Source organism: Panthera uncia, chromosome D2 (assembly GCF_023721935.1).
Source record: "Panthera uncia isolate 11264 chromosome D2, Puncia_PCG_1.0, whole genome shotgun sequence".
NCBI classification, from domain to species: Eukaryota; Metazoa; Chordata; class Mammalia; order Carnivora; family Felidae; genus Panthera; species Panthera uncia.
The window spans coordinates 7,086,372-7,105,694 of record NC_064818.1 but is presented as its reverse complement, the minus strand read 5'-3'; the positions used below and the strand labels follow the sequence as shown (position 1 = coordinate 7,105,694).

The 19,323-nt window shown below is 45.0% G+C and overlaps 2 long non-coding RNA genes across 3 annotated transcripts in view; both read right to left on the bottom strand.

The window, feature by feature from the left end:
- Nucleotides 1–2,972: 2,972 nt before the first annotated feature.
- LOC125933192 (uncharacterized) lies at nucleotides 2,973–12,452 on the bottom strand. 2 transcript variants are annotated; one of them, XR_007460885.1, is made up of 3 exons: nucleotides 8,653–12,452; nucleotides 8,007–8,484; nucleotides 2,973–6,423 (listed from the first exon to the last, which is right to left on the bottom strand). It is a non-coding gene; the product is annotated as an uncharacterized LOC125933192 (long non-coding RNA). The 2 variants fall into 2 exon arrangements; XR_007460884.1 differs by lacking the exon at nucleotides 2,973–6,423 and having other exon boundaries at nucleotides 8,235–8,484; nucleotides 8,653–8,801; nucleotides 10,075–12,452.
- Nucleotides 12,453–15,296: 2,844 nt separating this feature from the next.
- The window catches only part of LOC125933194 (uncharacterized), a 30,872-nt gene continuing 26,845 nt past the window's right edge, over nucleotides 15,297–19,323 (bottom strand). The window contains exon 3 of the long non-coding RNA XR_007460886.1: nucleotides 15,297–18,681. This is a non-coding gene — a long non-coding RNA (uncharacterized LOC125933194). The remainder of the gene's footprint in view (nucleotides 18,682–19,323) is intronic.

The following is a 19,323-nucleotide window of genomic DNA, read 5'->3' as shown; positions in this document are numbered from 1 at the left end:
GGAGGGAGGGAAGGAGGGAGGAAGGAAGGAAGAAAGAAAGAAAGAAAGAAAGGGATGGAGGGAGGGAAGGAGGGAGGAAGGAAGGAAGGAAGGGAGGAAGGAAGGAAGGAAGGGATGGAGGGAGGGAAGGAGGGAGAAAGAAAGAAAGAAAGAAAGAAAGAAAGAAAGAGAAGGAGGGAGGGAGGGAGGGAAGAAAGAAGGAAAGAAAGAAAGAAAGAAAGAAAGAAAGAAAGAAAAAGAAAGAAAGAAAGGGAGGGAGGGAGGGAGGGAGGGAGGAAGGAAGGAAGGAAGAGAGGAAGAGAGAGAGAGAGAGGAAGAAAGAAAGAAAGAAAGAAAGAAAGAAAGAAAGAAAGAAAGAAGAACGGAAACTCACACAATCATTCGCCATCCCAGGCGGAAGAAAGTTCAGGGAACGTGCGGACCCAGAGGAAGTGGAAGCCAGTATCTACTGAGCGCTTACTCTGGGGACGTATGTTACATACGTTAGCTCACCGAAGCCTCCCAGGAACCTAGGTGGAAGAGGAGGAGGTCAGGAAATGAACTTGGAGAGGTTTGATCCAGTGCCAAAGGGCAAAATATCGAGGGAAAAACTTCCTGGTTTTCCAAAGAAATCCTTCAGAATTCGGTGGCAAACTAGATATTGAGGTATTTGAAGGTAGCATCAGCCTAAGTCACTGCTAAAATAATGCAAAATAACTCTGGTGACATCTTAGAAGGGTTCCTCTGACCACGAATGAAAGATAACAGAAACCCAGCTCCTGCACGGCCACCCCCAGAACAGGGAAATGCCCCTCCCCTAGCAGGCGGCTGCCCTGACTTCATGCTCCTCCAGCTTGAAATCAGGTGGGGGCTAGATGACCCCAAAGGTTTTTGTTCCCAGCATTAAACATTGGTGTTTCCAAGCACATGATAGAGTCCAGCTCGTAAAGGGTGGATAGTGCTTATTAAATAAGCAGTTCAACGGAGACTCAGAAAAAGACCCTGGCAAAGAATTTTTGGGAAACCTTTCCATTATCGAAAACTACTCCCGCTGTTTCTGGAGGACGGTCTTCTCCGGGGTTTCCATTCACCTGCTTCACTCCCAGCGAGGGGTTGCGGGTTCACGTTCTCTCCCCGCCCTCATTCACGCATTCATTCTGCAAACGAAAAATTCTTCTTGGAAATGTAGGCGGCACAACGGAGTCAACCCTTACAAGATGATCCTGAAAAAGTTGTGTGTGCTAAAACAAAAAGAAAACCTTCTGCTTAAGGACCACCGACGTTCAGGAGCGCCTGGCTGGCTCAGTCGGTTAAGCATGTGACTTTGGCTCAGGTCAGGATCTCGTGGCTCGTGGGTTTGAGACCCGTCGGGCTCTGTGCTGGCAGCTCGGAGCCTGGACCCTGCTGCGGATTCTGTGTCTCCCTCTCTCTGCCCCTCCCCAGCTCACGCTCTGTCCCTCACTCTCTCTGTCAAAAATAAAAATTTTTTAAAAATTAAAAAAAAACTTTTTTAAAGAACCACCGATGTTCACAATGCCTGATGGAAGACAAGGAAATAGAGGACTAGTCGTGTATCATGGTTCTAAGGATTCAGGGTTTTCGGGGTTGACTGCGCTGAAATAAACCCACTTCCTCTGCTAGCACAAGTACTCACTGCTTCTGGAAAACCGTCTGGCAATTCTTATCGTGAGTTCTAAAATAAATCAAGCCCTTTGACCTCGGAATTTTCCTTCTAAGGATATGAACTTCAGGAAAGCAGGTTAAGCAGTACAGTGTATTGTTTGACCTCTGGATTTAGAGGGTCTGTATTTCACCAGCTGTGCAACTTTGCAAGGGGGACTCAACCTCTCTGGACCTTGGGTTCCTCGCCTGCAAAATGGGGATAACTGGCTCTGCGTCACGGAGGTGTGAAGACGACTGAGTTATTAAGTGTAACATCTTTATTTATATACATCTTCTCGTTTATTTTTCATGAAAACTCCACACGGAAGGCAAGAAAAATATTAGCCTGATGCGGTCAGCAATAAGCAGTCAATTAAGTGTGGACTCTTTTTATTGTTACCGTCTCCATAGCCGAGACACAAATGTGGCCGTGGCAACATCGTCTCTCACGGGGAAAATGTGTTAAAAATGAGCTGTCCCACAATGAGAGAATGGTTACATAGACGATATTTCCACACAATCAAATAGGCATCTACTTAAAATGTTTTCAAAGAAAGGTTCACGAGATGGGGACAATTCACCAAAGAACGTTCAGCAAAAAAGTGGGCTTGAAGTTGTATGTGATGTGGGGGGTGGGGGGGATCCCAATGTGGATGCAATGTGGTACATCATGTGTCTTCACCCAAGTCCCTCCTCTGGAGCCCTGATCCCTCCCCGGCTGCTGGGATGTCACTGCTGATAGCTCACAGCTGCACCCCTCACTGGGAATTGTTCTGGGCCCCAGGAAGTAGACGCATCCAAAATTAGCCCCTCCGGGGCGGGGCAGCAGGGGGGAGGGAGGGGGGAGCAGTGACTTGCTGAGGCAGGGCCACAAAGGCCCATCCACTTACCTTCCTTTGCAAGCATTCTGGAAGGCCAGGCCCACTCAGCCCCGGCCAGTGGGAGCCACATTTGGAGCCAGAGTCTCCCTCTGCGAGCTTCTCCCTCCCTTTCGTCCAGGGGAGTCTCCCCAAGATACGCTCCGCATGCAACTTTTATCTCGGACTCTGTTTCCGGGGGACCCAATCAGATATTATGAGGGAACATCTCTGAGAGACAAAGTTCCTGGGTTTCTCCAATTCCCTGGGATGCGTCTGTATTATTTTAAACGGATAAGATGGCATTGTTTTAAAAGAGGCAAGGTCCTCCCTGGAGTGTTAAAATTAATCAAGCCCAGGAATTTGCAATACATACATTTTATTCTTCTTCCTGATCTCAGACTTTTTTTTTTTTTAATGTTTATTTATTTTTGAGAGAGAGAGCCAGAGTGCAAGCAGGGGAGGGGCAGAGAGAGAGAGAGAGGAGGACACAGAATCCGAAGTAGGCTCCAGGCTCCGAGCTGTCAGCACAGAGCCCCATGTGGACCTCAAACTCACGAACTGCGAGATCATGACCTGAGCTGACTCAGACGCTTAACTGACTGAGCCACCCAGGCGCCCCTGATCTCATACTTAAAAAAAAAAAAAAGTGACTATTTTAATTTAAATGATATCACTAGTAAGTAATGAGCCGAGGTTAAATGCTTCAGAGCATATACGTCCCCAACCTGGTGTCAACATGGCTGATGTTTCGGTCCCAAAGATGCTGCTGTGGGTTACAGCGTAATTCTTTTCTCTTGAAGAACTGTCTTCATACACTCGGCTACCGACTAGTCACACCAGAAAGTCACCCATGATACATCTTTGGAATAAGTGCTCGGCCATCCACAGTGGCTCCTTGGAGGGGACAGTGCTTTTTACGGATCAGCGTTGGATGATTGTTTAGAACGAAATCGGCCACATCACGTTCAGAGTCATTTTCATGTTCAACGTGACGCTCCAGGTCTAATGCCGCAGGCTGCCTGTCAACATCTTTGGCTAAAAAATGATGAAACTTTCGAAGTAACCGAGTCAGACTTTGTACATGGAGGTACCGGACGTGACCTCCTATAGATAAATGCCAAATTGTTGTAAGGACGCCAGCTTGTAGAAAACTCCCAGCCAAACAGTACGCGCTACCAGCAGATAAGTGTTACTGTAACAACTGATAAATGGGCAGAGAAGACGTCACAGAGAGGGTAGGGAAATGGCTTGTTTTTAAGACGGCAGTCTTACAAGCGATCCCCATCCTCGGAGTCTATCTCAAGACAATAGTCAGAAACGGCGGGGCAACTTTCATGCACAAGGATGTCATCACAATGCTATCGCTTATTTATGACGAAGGGAATACGCTAAGTGCTCAACGCAAGGGAGATGGTTGCATAAATGGCCACATTGGACTAAGGGTTCTGAAGACTTGAGGATAATAAGGAAACATACTCAGCCACAGTGTTGAACGAACGAAGCAGGATATTCGCTTTTATGGCTGATGCAATGTCAGCTATATAAAAATACACAAAAGCTATGTAAGTACGAAGAACCAACTTGAGAAAGAACAAAATGTCACCCACCAGTGGATGTCTTAGCACAGTGAGGTGATGCATGATTTCCTTTCCTTCCTTCTACTTGGTCTCATGTTACGGATTCTCTATGATGGAACAAAGATTATAAACTTTATATGATAACAACTGAAGGAGGAGGAGGTGAAGGAAGAACATGGTTGTCCCTTCACCCCGGTTTCCGAGGTAATGAGAAACAGTCAATCTGAGGCATCGTAGTTGGAACGGGGCCCCAGGCTACTACAAAATAGGGTGGAAAACCGACAATGTGAGAAATGGACCCACACAAACACATTAAAATAACGGGGAAAGGGGAACCACGGTGAGAACCTGCATTGGGGTGATATTTTGAAATGTGAGCCAATGTGATTTTCTTGTGTTTCTTTGTTCCAGATCTTTCTTCCATTTAGTCAGCTTTGTGCTCTGAAGCACTCGTCCAGATAGTAGGGGAACCACGAGTCTGTCCTTGGCTTGAGTTTTAGAACCCAAAGCCTCTGAGGAGCTGCAAAACTTGGGGAGGGGAGTAAGAGACAGGCTCTCTGGCCCTCCGGGTTAGAAGGCATTGCCCAGACCAGGAGGACAGGGCAGGCTGGAGAGGAGGCCAGGAGGGACCTCAACAGGGGGTCCTGCAGCACAGCCCCCTCCCCTCATCGTGCAGAGATGGGAGAGGAACAACCAGAAACCCCACACAGGCCGGAGGACACGCGTACCCCTTCCCCAGGTGGAGCCAGGGAGGCCACGAGATGCCAGAGTGGAAACATGGCGGGGTCTAGGTCTCCCCGTTCCAAAGAGATGGCAAAGGGAAGCTGGATCCTACATGCCCAAGAGCAGTGGGAAGAGTGAATTCCACCCAGTGCCCAAGAGGATGCAAACTGCCCTTCCTGCTCCAGAGAGCCCACCGAGGGGCCCAGGGCCTCACCAGCTCAGCATCTTCGCTGCCAGGGAGGTGGACCCCAAGCCCACTTGAACTAGCAGAAAGATCCCCCCAACTCTGAAAGAGGCCTGAGATGAGAACAGAAAAAGGACCCAGCAGCGATCTGTGTGGCATCAGACATGGCCATCTCGGTGGCTGCCAGCACAGAGAGAAACTCATGCCCAACAAACACAGTGTCCTCAGTCTAAATGGTAGCTGTGGGTAAGCCCCCAGGAATGCAATGTAATCATGGGGAGGGGTGCTGCTGAACTGACGGAAATTTAATTTCTAATACCCAAAGGAATGGGAACTCAAATGAGAAAGTAGCTATTTCATTGATACTCAGAAGCCATCGATTGTAAAATGCATCATTAATTTATGTACCACTAAGAAAGAAAGACGCCAATTAATCTATGAAACAATGCTTTCTCATCACTTAAAATCTGTATTTTATGCTTGCTGAAAAAGCTTTTCTAGACTTATTGGGTCACAGGCTTTTATTATACATCACACTCACACATATACAAAAAAGAAAATAAATTAGTTAAGAAATTCCCAAAGTTATCCTCGCATTCAGAGTTTACGCATTCGGAATCAATGTTCATATTTTTCTGCACAGCGCTGTCCTCTGTATTGACGATGAAACATTTCTTACAAGTGTCCCCACTGTTGGCTCCAGGTTTTCTTCCGAGATGCTGCCATCCATTCTAAAAGGTCTGATGTGGGTGCTCGCTTGCTTGACGTGTGCAAACAGGCATTGCCTTTGTACACAACTCAGTAACAAAATGACCACAGTTTCAAACGCTTGTAGTAATCTACGTCTATTACCTTGTATGAGGTTGTTGCTTTTCAGTGAACCCCCCAACACAAATACCTGCTTCACTAATACCATATCTGCACCCCACTGCTCTGTTTCCAAACCTTTCTGTTGACGATAACTTTTCATCTCAAACCTGAAACTTGGGATGATCTTTTTGAAAACAGTTCAAACAGCAACTAAACTCAACTTGGGTCCTACCAACAATGCACAGACTTCAACAGAAGGGACGGTCATAGGAATGCCTGTGAACAAGTTCAGACATGCACGGGCCATTCCGTCCACCCTGCCACCCGGGAAATAGCAATTCAAAGATGCCATCAGTGAGAAGATCCTGATTTCTGAGACGTTAACGCATGAAAAGGCATGCATTGGAATTAATGAAGTATGACAACTTGAGTTAAAGAAATACTTAAAGGTGCATATCTTGCACGGTGGACTGGGTAAAATGAAGTTATGCCCATTACACAGGTTTAGTAATGGGAGATCCAAGGGTCCATGAGCAGCCCGGCCACAGAGAAGGGTCCGATGTCCTTGGTCTAACGTGGCCTCACGATATCTGGCGGGAATTAGTTCAGCAGGAACAGCATCCCCGAGCTGCTGACATGAAAACGGAGGCTATATGGTTTCACAGAGGAAGTATCACAGCCATCCATCTTCCTGCCCCTTCAAATAATCCACTTTCAGCCCAGCCCTTGATCAGGTGGTGAGTCCTCCTGACAAAGAGCAGACCAGAACCTTCCCTTCATGGCCCAGCTGTGGTACACTATACATTCGACACAAAACAAGCAAACACTGACAATGAACTGACAGATGAAGGGAAGAAAGGGAGTGTGTAGTTAACAGCTTGCAACTGACGTGGGTTTGGGTCCCCGAGCTGTAATATTTATTACCTTATGAGTCACTTAACCTTTGAGAGACAGAAACTAGCTGCTCACCGACACCATTTCCTCTTCTTCCTGGGCATTTGCCAAGACCATGCATCCCAGCCCCCTTGCCTTTCGATGGGGTCATGGAATCGACACCTGGCCAATGGAATCTGAGCACAGGGAGGAAATAGACCACTTCTCGACTTGGAATCTAAACCCTTCTGCCTGATCCTCACATTCCCTCCCCTTTCTCTTATCAACTACCACCAGATTCACAGGGGCCAAAAGGAGGATTCTGATGCCCTACTGGCTTTCTATATGAAAGGAGCCTGAAGCCCCAAATAACTGTGTTCAGGAGATAACCTTGACCACCAAACTACATGGATGCCACAGTGGCAAAATATAAGTTACCCCACTCTAGGTAATACACCTCTCATGCTGCAGCGTCCTCATGAGGACCAGTCAGCCCTGTGCCCGCCATACAGGAAGTGCTACCTAAACAGCGGCCATGTTACCATTGTTGTTGGTCCTGTCATTCATTGCCCTTGTGGAGGCAAAGAACGCAGATAGAGAATTCTAACAGGCAGGAGGCTTTTTGCAGCATAGAGGGAAGTAAAACTTCTATAAATATCAACTCGTACCGACTATATTTAAAGTGAAATTTGAGCAATCACATTTTCAGAGTCTGACAATTATCTGTAACTAGTAATAAAGACCCCGAAACGGGGCACCTGGGGGGCTCAGTCGGTCAAGCATCTGACTTCAGCTCAGGTCATGATCTCGTGGTTCGTGGGTTCAAGCCCCGCATCGGGCTCTGTGCTGACAGCTCGGAGCCTGGAGCCTGCTTCAGATTCTGTGTCTCCCTCTCTCTCTACCCCTCCCCCACTCATGGTCCATCTGTCTGTCTCTCTCTCAAAACTAAAATAAACATTTAAAAAAAAAAGTCGCTTTAACCAGCTTTCTTTCTAGCTGTGCCTGCAATGTGTTCTCCTGACACCTGAGAGTTTCCCAGCCAATCTCTCATTCATTGGTTTGTTCATGGATTCATTAAAGAAACATTTACTGAGCACCTACTACGCACCAGGCACTGTGTTAGCTTCTGGAGATACAGCAATACCAAAACACACACAGCCCCTGCTCTTCTTGCTCTAATAGCTCGGTATGAGAAGACAGACTAGAAACAGATAAACAAATCAGCATATACTTACATATGTAGAAAAAGTGTTCTAAAAGTGGGGGAAAAAATAAAATCATAGTGTTCTCTGACTGGGGAAGAACAAGAGGGACTCCAGAGATCAACCAAACACCCACCTGAGATGATAATTAAATCATTTGGTCTACACGTGTCTTGTCTCCTCAATAAACTGTAAATACCCTCGGGAAGGGATTCCTGCAGCATTTGGCAATGTCCCCACACATAATAGGTGCTCATTAAATTCGTCGATAAGGCAGCTGGCTTTTGGTCTTCCAGACGGCGTCAGCCCGACCTGGGTTTTGACCTTGTCTTCTGCCCATCTACTGCTTTTCTTCCATCGGCAGCCCCCACTTCAAGGACATGGCCATATTTTTCCATCATCTTATTCTTTTGTCAGATGCACACCGGTGGCCTCTCAGGCAGGACTGATCTTTGTGGTCTCCAGCAAGCTAGAGGATGTTTGGGAATAATCTTGGTAACAGCCATCTCTCGCGCATCAGTCTCGGCGAGTGGCGCAGAGATCCTGGGAAGGTTTACGGGATTGTCTCCTCTTTGGGAGACTTTTTCGGAGCTTAGTCATTCTTTATCCACTCTCTTAAAATAAAAAAAATAAATAAATAAACACAACAGTCAGGGTCATTATTAAAAGGGAAAAATCAAACAGTAATAACACTCCAGAGACACCAGAAGTATTATGAAAAGGAAGTGTTTAAGTGGAAAATACTGAGCTTTGGAAATAAAACTGCAGGCATCTGAACTTACGTATGAAACCCAGGAAGGGATGTGAGAAATGGTGAGAAGGTCTTTTGCCATTGAGTCAGGTCTCTGGCAAATGATCCCTGATGAATCCACATTTGCTCTGGGATTTGAAACTTTCCATGCTCTTATATTTCATCAGCTGCTTTGAGTTACTTTTAAAGAAACACATTTTTAATGAGAAATTTTTGACAGAGAATGCAGTGCAGATGTAATTCTTTGGAACAATTATTTCCTTTGTTGATAGCTCTTTTTTTTTTTTCCACAGCACCCACTTGCAATTACAAATAAAACAGTAATTAAAACTCTAAATTCACTCAAAATTATCATCCCATCGGTCACCTCCAGATATCCTTGAAATGTCATTCTGGAAAGAATGTCTTATTAAAGATGCAATGTGCTAAGACAGAGGGTTTAGATTTTTCTGATTTGTAGTCATAAATTGATAGTATGTGGGAAATTTTTAACTGACTTGAAAATTATCACAATGAATTAAAAATCTAAGTCAAGAGACCCTAGGATAGCCGAACTCTCTTGGTGGGGGGGGGGGGGGGTACAAAAAGAGGCTAAGTTGGGTTTTGTTGGGTTTTATTTTTTTTACATTTCTATACAAATTGCAAGCACATTCAAGGATTTAGTGACATATATGTTATAGACCAACACACTTCCCCCAGTGCAGACATGAAACGCTTAGTCTAATTTAGCCGTGATCTACATGTATTTTTTTGAGTCTCCCCCTGAGACAGGGTGTGTTGAAATCTGATGGTAACTCATCAACTGAGTCTTTGAAGATTTTTAAAGTGATCCAAGAAGTGCCTCTCTCCCCCCATTCCTCCTCCTCTTCTCCATCCCCTCCCCCTCTGGCATTTCCCACTTTCCTAAAAGTCACCGTCCGTCTTCCACAATGCCATAAACAAGCAACTTCCAAGAGTAGCTCCGACTGCCTCTGTCCTTGGCCCAGGTAGGTCACTCATCTACCCTGGTCTTGTGTCCGATCTCCTCCCTCCGGTCCTCACAAAGCCCGGTCCTCCCCGAAGGCCTCTGATGAATCGCTCTCCTGTTCCTAAAACTGATGCCCACTCTGCCCACGCAAGGAGCACTGCAGGATGTAGCCTCGATTTACCTTCCTGTCCTTGGCTCTCCGTATAGACAGCAAGCTTGACCACCCCATGCTGTCCGCTGTGAGTCGTGCTACCGTCTCTACAGGGAGCATCTTTCCTCTCGTGTGGGCACGTCCATCCACATCCTGCCGGCCCTTCAGTCCCCACAGGAGAAAAGCTGCCCAATGGGCAGCGGGCTCCATGGGAATCCGGGGCGTTCGGAAAATTCCCAATGCTGATGTCCATCACAAAAAAGCCTTCTTTCCTCCACTAAGCTGAGATCAGAAAGGTTCTCCTGATACGCTCACTCCCTACAATCAATTCTCACCTTTTGCTCTTTTGCTCTTTTGTTTCCAAAGAATGGGACTGGGGCTGGGTGGCCCAGTTGGTGGCTCAGATCATGATCACGTGCTGACTTCAAGCCCCACATGGGCTCTGTGCTGACAGCTCGGAGCCTGGAGCTGCTTCGGGTTCTGTATCCCTCCTCAGCTCACTCCCTCTGCCTCTCTCTCAAAATAAATAAATAAACATTAAAAAAAAAAAGGGACTGAGAATGAGTGGCACTGTCACTGTGGCAGTTCCAGGGGTGTGAGGGGACACGTAGGAGACCGGCTCCCCAGCCCCGCTGGTAAATAACCATTTGTGACTTGAGAGCACCGGACGAGCCCTCCTGGAGCTAAAGGATGATCTCCAGGCCTCCCGGGTTTGAGTGTGAAGAGGTCCAGGCCCTGCTGGCGAACTTTAAAGCCTCAAGCCCTGGACAGTCCCAGACATGCTAGTGTCTGACAGGGTTCCCATGAGGTGGGCAGATTCGGAACAGCGGGGTGAGAGTAAAGGTCCCACTGCCTGTCGAAGGGGGTTCTCAAACTGTCAGCGTCCAGGGCCGGGTCTTTTGACTGCGAGGACACACAGACTAGTACCTGCAGGTGGGCAATGCGAGAATCCACAGGAGTCACAGGGAACACGGGGACACGAAGCAAACACACATGCGGACGCCTCCAAGAACCACAACTGGGAGACATCAGAACCTGTCTGTATTTCTCCGGACTTACCCACTCTGCTCAGCACATCTGCTCCTTTCTTCTCCTTTCGCCATCCACTCACTGCCTGTTTCCTCATAGTCTTTCCTCTCTCGTAATTTTACTTGTCCTTGGCTTTTCAAGACCTCTCTTGCCCCTAGTTGACCTGGGATATTTGTGTCCATTTCCTGACTGGCTTGGTCTTTCAGCCCCAAATCTGTCTTGTTGAGAGAGCAGTGTGATTGACCCAAAAACACTTTGAACAAGGTCACTGAAGAGCCTAAGTTAGGTTCCCACTCAGCCTGTGACGTGTTAGCGCAATGGGACAATAGTAACGGGGACGGGTGACATGGTGGCTGTGACCACTCGCTCTGAGAAACTTCACCTCTTAGCAGGGCTGTGATTGGAGCAGGCTCTGAGACCCTTCGCGGCTCCCCTGCTAAAGAGGCTGGAGGTTTTGAGTGTGGCAGCCTAGGGTTCCTATCAGAGTCTCCAGATCTGCCTCCACTGAGCATGTTTTTGGGGAGCAAGCACGATCTGAATCCTCTCTCACAGTTCGATAACCTAGCCTACCAGGCTCATCATTAGGGCCTTAACATGTTTAGCTGTTGTCTTACCCTGTAGTTAAATACCAAGAAAGGCCTTTAGAATCACACACTCAGTGGAAAGATGGCTCACCTTCCATGACTGAATTCTTAAAAAAAACATATCTATATCTATATCTATATAGATATAGATATATAGATATATCTCCCACACATAATTCATTAGCTGGTATTAAATTAGAAAGGTCCAGGATGTACCTTGTGGAAATAATTGTGAACATAGGAGATAATTGGGCACATTAGCCAAACAGCATTCACAAGAAAAGCATTTCCCCATGGCTGGTGGAAATCCTGAGGCTTAGTCCTAAGCGTTTAGCATTAAGGAAAATGGCCAAAGATGAAGTATTTCAGAATCAAAACCACTACTCAGAAAACAAACAAAATGGGAGGAGGGTAAGAAGTTACAGTAGAGAGTCTTCATTAGCTCGGCCCCGGCACCCACTCTGGGCCTGTTGACCTGGCAAAGAGCACACCTGGGGTGTCTGTGCCCAGTTGTTTAGCTGGTAAAGAGCCAGAGTGATGGTTTCCATCCTGTTCCCCAGTTGGTCTGTTCTCATCCATTGGCTATAACATGTGCCTTGTTCTGCAGGACCTTGTTCTCTTTGCCGTTGGGTGACACTTTTGGAGAGTGACTTCTTCCCATGACTGACAACTAACCAACCAACCAACCAGCAACAACAACCAGAAAATCAGACTCCCGTCCATCCATCTCGCCATCTTCGATGGCAGGGGACACCCTATCACCTGTCGCCCAGGGGCTCGTTTTCAGCCTGCTCTGCAAAGATGACAGGAGACAATGAAAGAAAACCAAGGACAAAAGGTTGACACTGACCTCCCTCAATTAGGAAATGTATTTATTTCATGAAGTCAAAGGGGAAAAATTGACTTTCTGAATAAAGGTCAAAAGGAATTTGATAAAAATTCAATATCAATACCTATTTTTTAAAAATGGCTTAGTAATCTAGAAATAGAGGGAACAAAGAGACAGAACCCCAACAAGATAAAGAAGGTTTAGGGGCGCTTAGTCGAGCATTTGCCTCTTGCTTTTGGCTCAGGTCACTGTTTGTGAGTTCAAGTCTCGCCTAGAGAAATAGAAACATACACAAGAGAAAAATAGTGTGAAGAGGAGAACCTCAATTCAGATTGAAGAAATATGGAGAGCCAGAGGGGACTGGGTTCAATCAATATATAATTAAGAGTTCATAAGCAAATTTCACTTATGAACTGATACTGGGAGAGTATTTAAAAACTGAATCCAGCAGAATATTAAGAGAATAACATTATGGCCAAGTAGAATTTATTCTGTAGAGTATGTAGAATATATTCATATAATCTGCTACGTTATAACAGATCAAAGGGAAAAATATATGAGTTTTAATAGACTTGAAAAGGCATTTGGTAAATTTCAATACCTATTCTAATTTAAAAAGGAAGAAACCTTAGAAAAGGAATAAAAGGAAATTTCCTTAACAAAGGCGCCATAGTCCCGTAAGAAGAGACACAATTGGACAGCGAACATAGGAGGCTTAGGAGTTGGGAAAATGCAACTTAAAACAATAAAAATATAATGTTTCCCGTACGATAAAAGAAATTTAAAAGATTAATCATATGCCATGCCGGCAAACCTGTAAAGAAACCTTATTACTGGAAGCAAAATTTTTAAAAGTATGACAAAACCCTTTTGCAGAGCATTTTGCAAACGTGGGACTAGCATTTCCACAATTTGTGAAAACACAGGCGTGAAAGAGATGTTAATTGAAGTACTTTTTTTAAATCGTAGTACATCCCTTCAGGGAACTCAACGCCCACGTGATTCTCAAGCACACTGCTCTCTCCCGGTTGTCACTGCGGAAAATGCACAGAGTACATCCTCGGCCACAGGGTCACTTTTTGGGCCTCCATCACAGAGAGTCTAGGATCTAAGAGGCACAGAAAACAGAAAGAGCAGGGACTCACCACCCACCCTGCTGCCCGGTCTCAACAGCTGTTTAAATACTCCAAGGTCAGATCAGAGAGCTTGAGCCAACCAGGTGGCCTCCACATAAACATGACTGTGACCCATGGTCTCGTCAATCCTGCCTCCAGTGGATGGAGGAAAACCGGAAAGTGAAATGAAGATGTGCCTTATTTATTGAAATTCCCGGCTGTGGCTGCAACTCGGTTTAGCAAGCATTAACCCAGAGACGACTGGGTTCGGTGCTAGGGACACATGGATGAGTAAGACATAATTCGTGACCCCTAATCATTTAAATCTCAGTTGTGTTTTTGATTCCAGATACTTAGACATAATTAGAATTCCCGGGGCCAAAGCTAGTTACTCTAAACCAGTGGTTCTCAAAGTGAGGCCCGGGGACCAACACGGTCAGCTTGTCTGAGAACCTTGTCAGAGATGCAAATTCTCAGTCCCCACTCCAAACCCATTGAATCAGAATTGCTGGGGGGTGGAGTCTGAAATACACTTCAATTTGAGGACTGTTACTTTATATTAAGCACGAAGCAATGCCTAGATGATTTTCCTTGTGAAAATTTTGCTAAAGATCACCTGTGGATACCAAAGACACCGCTGTGTAACGTGTATATATGCTATTTCGTTACAAGATGCTAGCACATCTTTTGTATGGATGACTTCTGAAAACATACCAGTATCACAGAGCTAGTCTCTGCAGAATGTTCCTAGAGCAGACCCCCTCATGTACTGCTAGATCAATGCATAATTATTTATTGAGCTCCTATTATTTATCTGATACGTACATCATGATGCCATGAACCATTTCACGCATTCTGAACTAATTCCATGGGATAAATTTCCAGGCATGGGATAACCGTGTGGGGAAAAAAGAATAGGAACATCTTTATAGTTGTTGGGGCATGTTGTCATGCTGTTTTGCAAATGGGTTTGCCCTCAAATGATGCCAGCTGTCCTGTGAGGGGTAAACTTCATCACCAACTTCCCCACACAGGACAAAATCATTCTATCTTTATGTGTTTAAAATGTTGCCTCAAGGCTGCTCAATTCTACTTTCTTTGTTGTCTAATGAGGTCGTAGATTTTTCCCATGTGTTTCTTTAATACTTGCATTGACTCTTGTATGACTCATCTGCGGATGATTTCTTGGCTATCAGAGATATCACTAAAAAATACCCACTCAAGAATTTCTTACTAGACTCTGGAAACAGTCATGTTTCAGGTTTGCTCTAAGTAAATGAGAGCTTGGAATTATATATCAAAAAATAAGGAATACCTCATCTGGCCACTGGTAGAATGTCTATTGAGGTATCTTTTTGAGTTTTTCCAGGGCTGCTTCTAGCGGATAAGGAGTATGTCTGTATGAATTAGAAAGAAAAAAAAAAAGAAGAAAAGAAAAAAGAAAAAAAGATGTCTCTTGCTGGAGTTTCAAACCCATGGCCCAGGGACAAGGCCTGATAAGCAGAGAGCTCCAGTCTTCATTTGCTCCTGAGCCCACGTGCCCCTACACAGTGAACAATCTGCTTGATCTTATCCTACTGCCCTGGGTTGGTCACTCCTGTTTTCTATAAAGAACTCCTGGTTTTCTGAAAACCAGAACAAAGCAGGAGGAATTCTGCTACTTCCCCACTTTTATGGCCTAAGTTTCTTGCATGATGGTTTCAGATTGGAGGTCAGCACCACCACTTCTGGTTGTCTTCTCAACCAGGATCAGGAAGGAAGGAAGGAAGGAAGGTAGGTAGGTTTGGTTTAGAAGGAAGCCCTGTGCCTAATGAAGCAAGTTGGACACTAAGAAGGATCCAGGAGTTGGAAGGCATCTCCTGCCATGGCTCATGGAAGTAAGGGCTGAGTGTGCCCCAGTTTCTTATTAGTGAGGAAGTGGGGAGAGTATGCTGCTAAGGTCTTGGTGGTGTCTAAGGCAATTCCCTGCAGGACTCCCTCTCCATCAGCTTAGGTTGTTCAAAGAACTTTCTAGGTCTACCTCATCTTGTCCCTGACCATTGAACTCTTAATATCTCTCCTTGCTCTTCCAGATGTTGACACTCATTTGCACCATCAGCTTAACGTGCTCAGCCTTTCTTAGCTTACAAGAAAAATCCTTTGCTCTATGCAGCCCTTCCTCCATCCCTTGACAGCTGAACTTCTGAACGAATCACACACACGAATCTATACTCCCTCTCCTCCACTCACCACTTAGCCTGTGGAGACAGGGGCCTCCACTCCAGCAAGCCCTTTAGAGCTGTTCTCACAAGCCTACCAGCTTAACGCTTTCCTTGTCAAGCTCAGTGGACATTTTCCAGTCCTTTTTGCCATTGGCCTTGAGAATGTGTATGCTCCACACAGACAGAGCCCTGTCTGGTTTTCACAAACATGTCCCAAGTGTATCCTAAAACAATAGTACCTGGTCCACAATAGGCTCTAAACAAATATTTGCTGAATTAAGTACTCTCTCCCGCTTCTGCTTATCTGGACATTCTCTTTGAATGTCCTTTTACCTGAGGATTCTGCTTCAGCTTCTGAAAGACCAAATAACTAAATACCAACTTCATTGTCATTTCTGGCATCCCTGAACTTGTGCCCACCAATAATCGTGTGATGGCACAGGTTTCCTTCATAGCTGATCACATCACCGTAATACAGAAAGAGCATGTCATTCAGATTTATTGTTAATATCAAAATATTCACTTTCAGGGGAGTCTGGGTGGCTCAGATGGTAAGCGTCTGACTTCGGCTCAGGTCATGATCACACGGTTTGTGGGTTCAAGCCCCGCGTCGGGCTCTGTGCTGACAGCTCAGAGCCTGGAGCCCGCTTCAGATTCTGTGTCTCCCTCTCTCTCTGCCCCTCCCCAACTCGTGCTCTGTCTCTCTCTCCTTCAAAAATAAACATTAAATTTTTTTTAATGTTTATAATGTTTTAAATACAATTTCAATTAATAATACAGGTCAAAATAGTAAAGATAACGTGTCACCATTTCAGGCTTTGTGAGACTAATTGGTAGGCTAGCATTCGTGAAAATAAATAAAATCACTTTTAAGAGCTATACTTCACGTGCAGTTGCTTAATCACATTAGGCAGTAAGTCTTTCAAGAAAAAGTCTTACTTGGGAACCCTTGCATGCCTTGTAAGGACAAATTAAAAGGACAATGACACCTTGACCGCCTCCAAGTTTCACAAGTAAAGCTTTCCAAAATCTGGACACTGCCGCCGTCAGTTATCTTGGTGCACACACAAGACAGAACAGAAAGAAAGTAAAGAAAAAAGTATCAGAGAACAGTAGGGCTCCCCAGAATATCTGGTTCCTCTACTGGCCTCAACTGAAAGTGAACAACAATTCAGTATTGCAAATGTGCACACACTTGGCCAGAGTCCAGGAAGAGACGGCACCGAGGGCTGATGGCTTCTACTCCACTCGAAGTGCTCCAATCTGACTGCTTGGTTTTTAAACAACAAAAGAGTAATAATTATTATAGTTAAAAATAAGAATTCAAATGTATTCTTATATACCAGAATTTCATTCTGTTGTAGTGTCCTGGTTTGGGCCGAATACCGATCTTAACACTAGCAAAAGTATCTATTTGTAAGCTCTCTTTCTCTGATGACACTTTAAATATTGATGTCTCTGTGAGAAATACAGAGAGGATGAGACACGTTAAATAATACTGCAATCATCAAAAAATAGACTGTGGAACAAAACAAACTACCTCAACAAATAAATGTAAAACCTTTAAAAAAAAAAAAAAGGATGAACCCACAGGTGGAGACCTAATGGTTATATTAACTAATTGCAATATATACACCTTAGTAGGAACATGACTCAAATAAACAAATAATATAACAAATAAATATATGTATAGGTATGTACATTTATGGAGAAATATACAAAATGGGGAAATTTTGATACTGACCAGATATTGGATTCTATCAAAAAAAAATACTGTTAACTTTTCAGATACCTATTGAAATGCTTAATAATAAAATGGTACAATATTGAGGATTTCTTTCAAAACAATGTAGGCAAGGGGCCGTGAGTTGAGGGTATAGAGGAAATAAGACTGGCTGGGAGTGATAGGGTCACCAGCTTCCAAGATGACCCCAATGACCTCCACCTCTTAGTATTCATGCTCTTGTGTGATCTTCTCCCACAGTGAACAGAGTTGACCTGTGTAGCCACAAGACACTGTGGAAGTGAAGGCGTCTGACTGCCAAGGATAGGTCACATACATCTTCTGCCTTGCTGTCTCTAAAGGTGACTCACTTTGGGAGAAGCCAGCAGGCACATCATGAAGACCCTTGAATCAGACGTCCTGCCAATGGCTGGCACTAATTTGCCAAGCATGTGAGTGAATCACCTTGGAAGCAGATCTCCAAGCCCCAGTCAAGCCTCCTGATGACCACAGTTCCAGATCCACACAGCTAAGGCGTTCCTGGATGTATGACCCACCAAAATGGTATGCAATAATAAATATTTACTGTGTTCAGTTGCTAAGTTTTGGGGTGATTTGTTCTATGCAATAGAAAGCTAATGAACATGAAATCGCTGAAGCATGATGATGGTTGTGCAGAGTTCATGACACCATTCTCTCAGTTTTATATGTTTGAAATTTCATGATCAAAATATTTGAAGGCCAACAGTAAATAGATAGATAGATAGATAGATAGATGCTTCATCGAAGTCCATTATCTATCCTGTTCTCTACACTCTACCTCTATGCTTAAATGAATCATTTCATACCTTCATAAGTTTATCGTCTCCCAAATGTCTAAATCCCAGACCTTCACTAAGTCAGATCCATACCCCTAACACCAAACATCCTGCTCCTCTTCTGGTTCCATCATGGAATGTTACCATCATCTGACCAGTCACCCAAGGCAGGAATCAGGAGTCATGCTGGACCGCTCTCACCCACGAAGCCAACCACTTTCCAGCACGTTTTTTCTTCTAAATAGCCATTTACTCCCTCTCCTCCTGCTTCTCGATCCTCACTCCTATGGCCCCAGCTGAAACTTTCATTTACTTACACCAACCTCTTATGTCACTAAGATTATGATTAGGGTAGCTGAGCTATGCTGATAGATTCATATACACAAGGGCTCACATTAAGAAATATTTATTGCTGGCTCACATATGGTCCAGGGTATGTTTCCAGACAGTAGGGAGGCCCGTGCTGATGGCAGCTCCAGCATCTTCCTGACTTGGTTTCCAAGGTCTCAACCCAGTCGGCCAGGAAGAGGAAAAGCATAAGGCCCAGCACAGGGTAGGTCCCAAAGGCCCCATCTCACCAAAATGAAGCACGATTCACTTCTGCACACATTGCTTAGATTGGAATAAGGACACGCAGCCACACCTAATGGCAAGAGAGACAGAGATGTGGTCTAGTTGCGTCTGGAGGCAGAAGCAGCACGTTTTGGAAAACAGCTGGTTCCCTGTGAAATATCTCTTATGTATCATCCTTAAATATCTCTTAAATATCATCCTTCACTCTGCCACCAGAGTGGTCCAACATGGAACTCAGATGATATTTGTTGAGTGAGCAAGAAAGTGGTATCTAAAAAGGATCTCCTCAAAATTTACCAAGGTCTCCCCATCAATTTTAGGGTAAACATTGTCACTGCTCTACCTCGTGTTTCCTTCTTGGCGTCACTTCACATCATTCTGTCCCTCTCACACTTATGTTCAACAAGATGGGACCATGTTCTCTCATAGGTCATGGCTCTACACACTTTATCTTCTCACTCTTCCACCTACAGAACTCCCACGCACCCTTCAAGAGTCAGGTCAAGAGTCGCTTCCTCTTGGAAGCCCTCATGAATACCCCACCTCCACTTGCACCCAGGCAGAGTTGGAAGCTGGCTCCCCCTTCAGCTCCTTAGCAGCTGGCACTGACCTCTTCCCTGACTATCATTTTGTCTTGCTATTCTGTGCTGGCATACGTGTCTCTCCCACAGGAAATGAGGCAGCTAATGGGGAGAGCGGTGGCTGTGTCCTA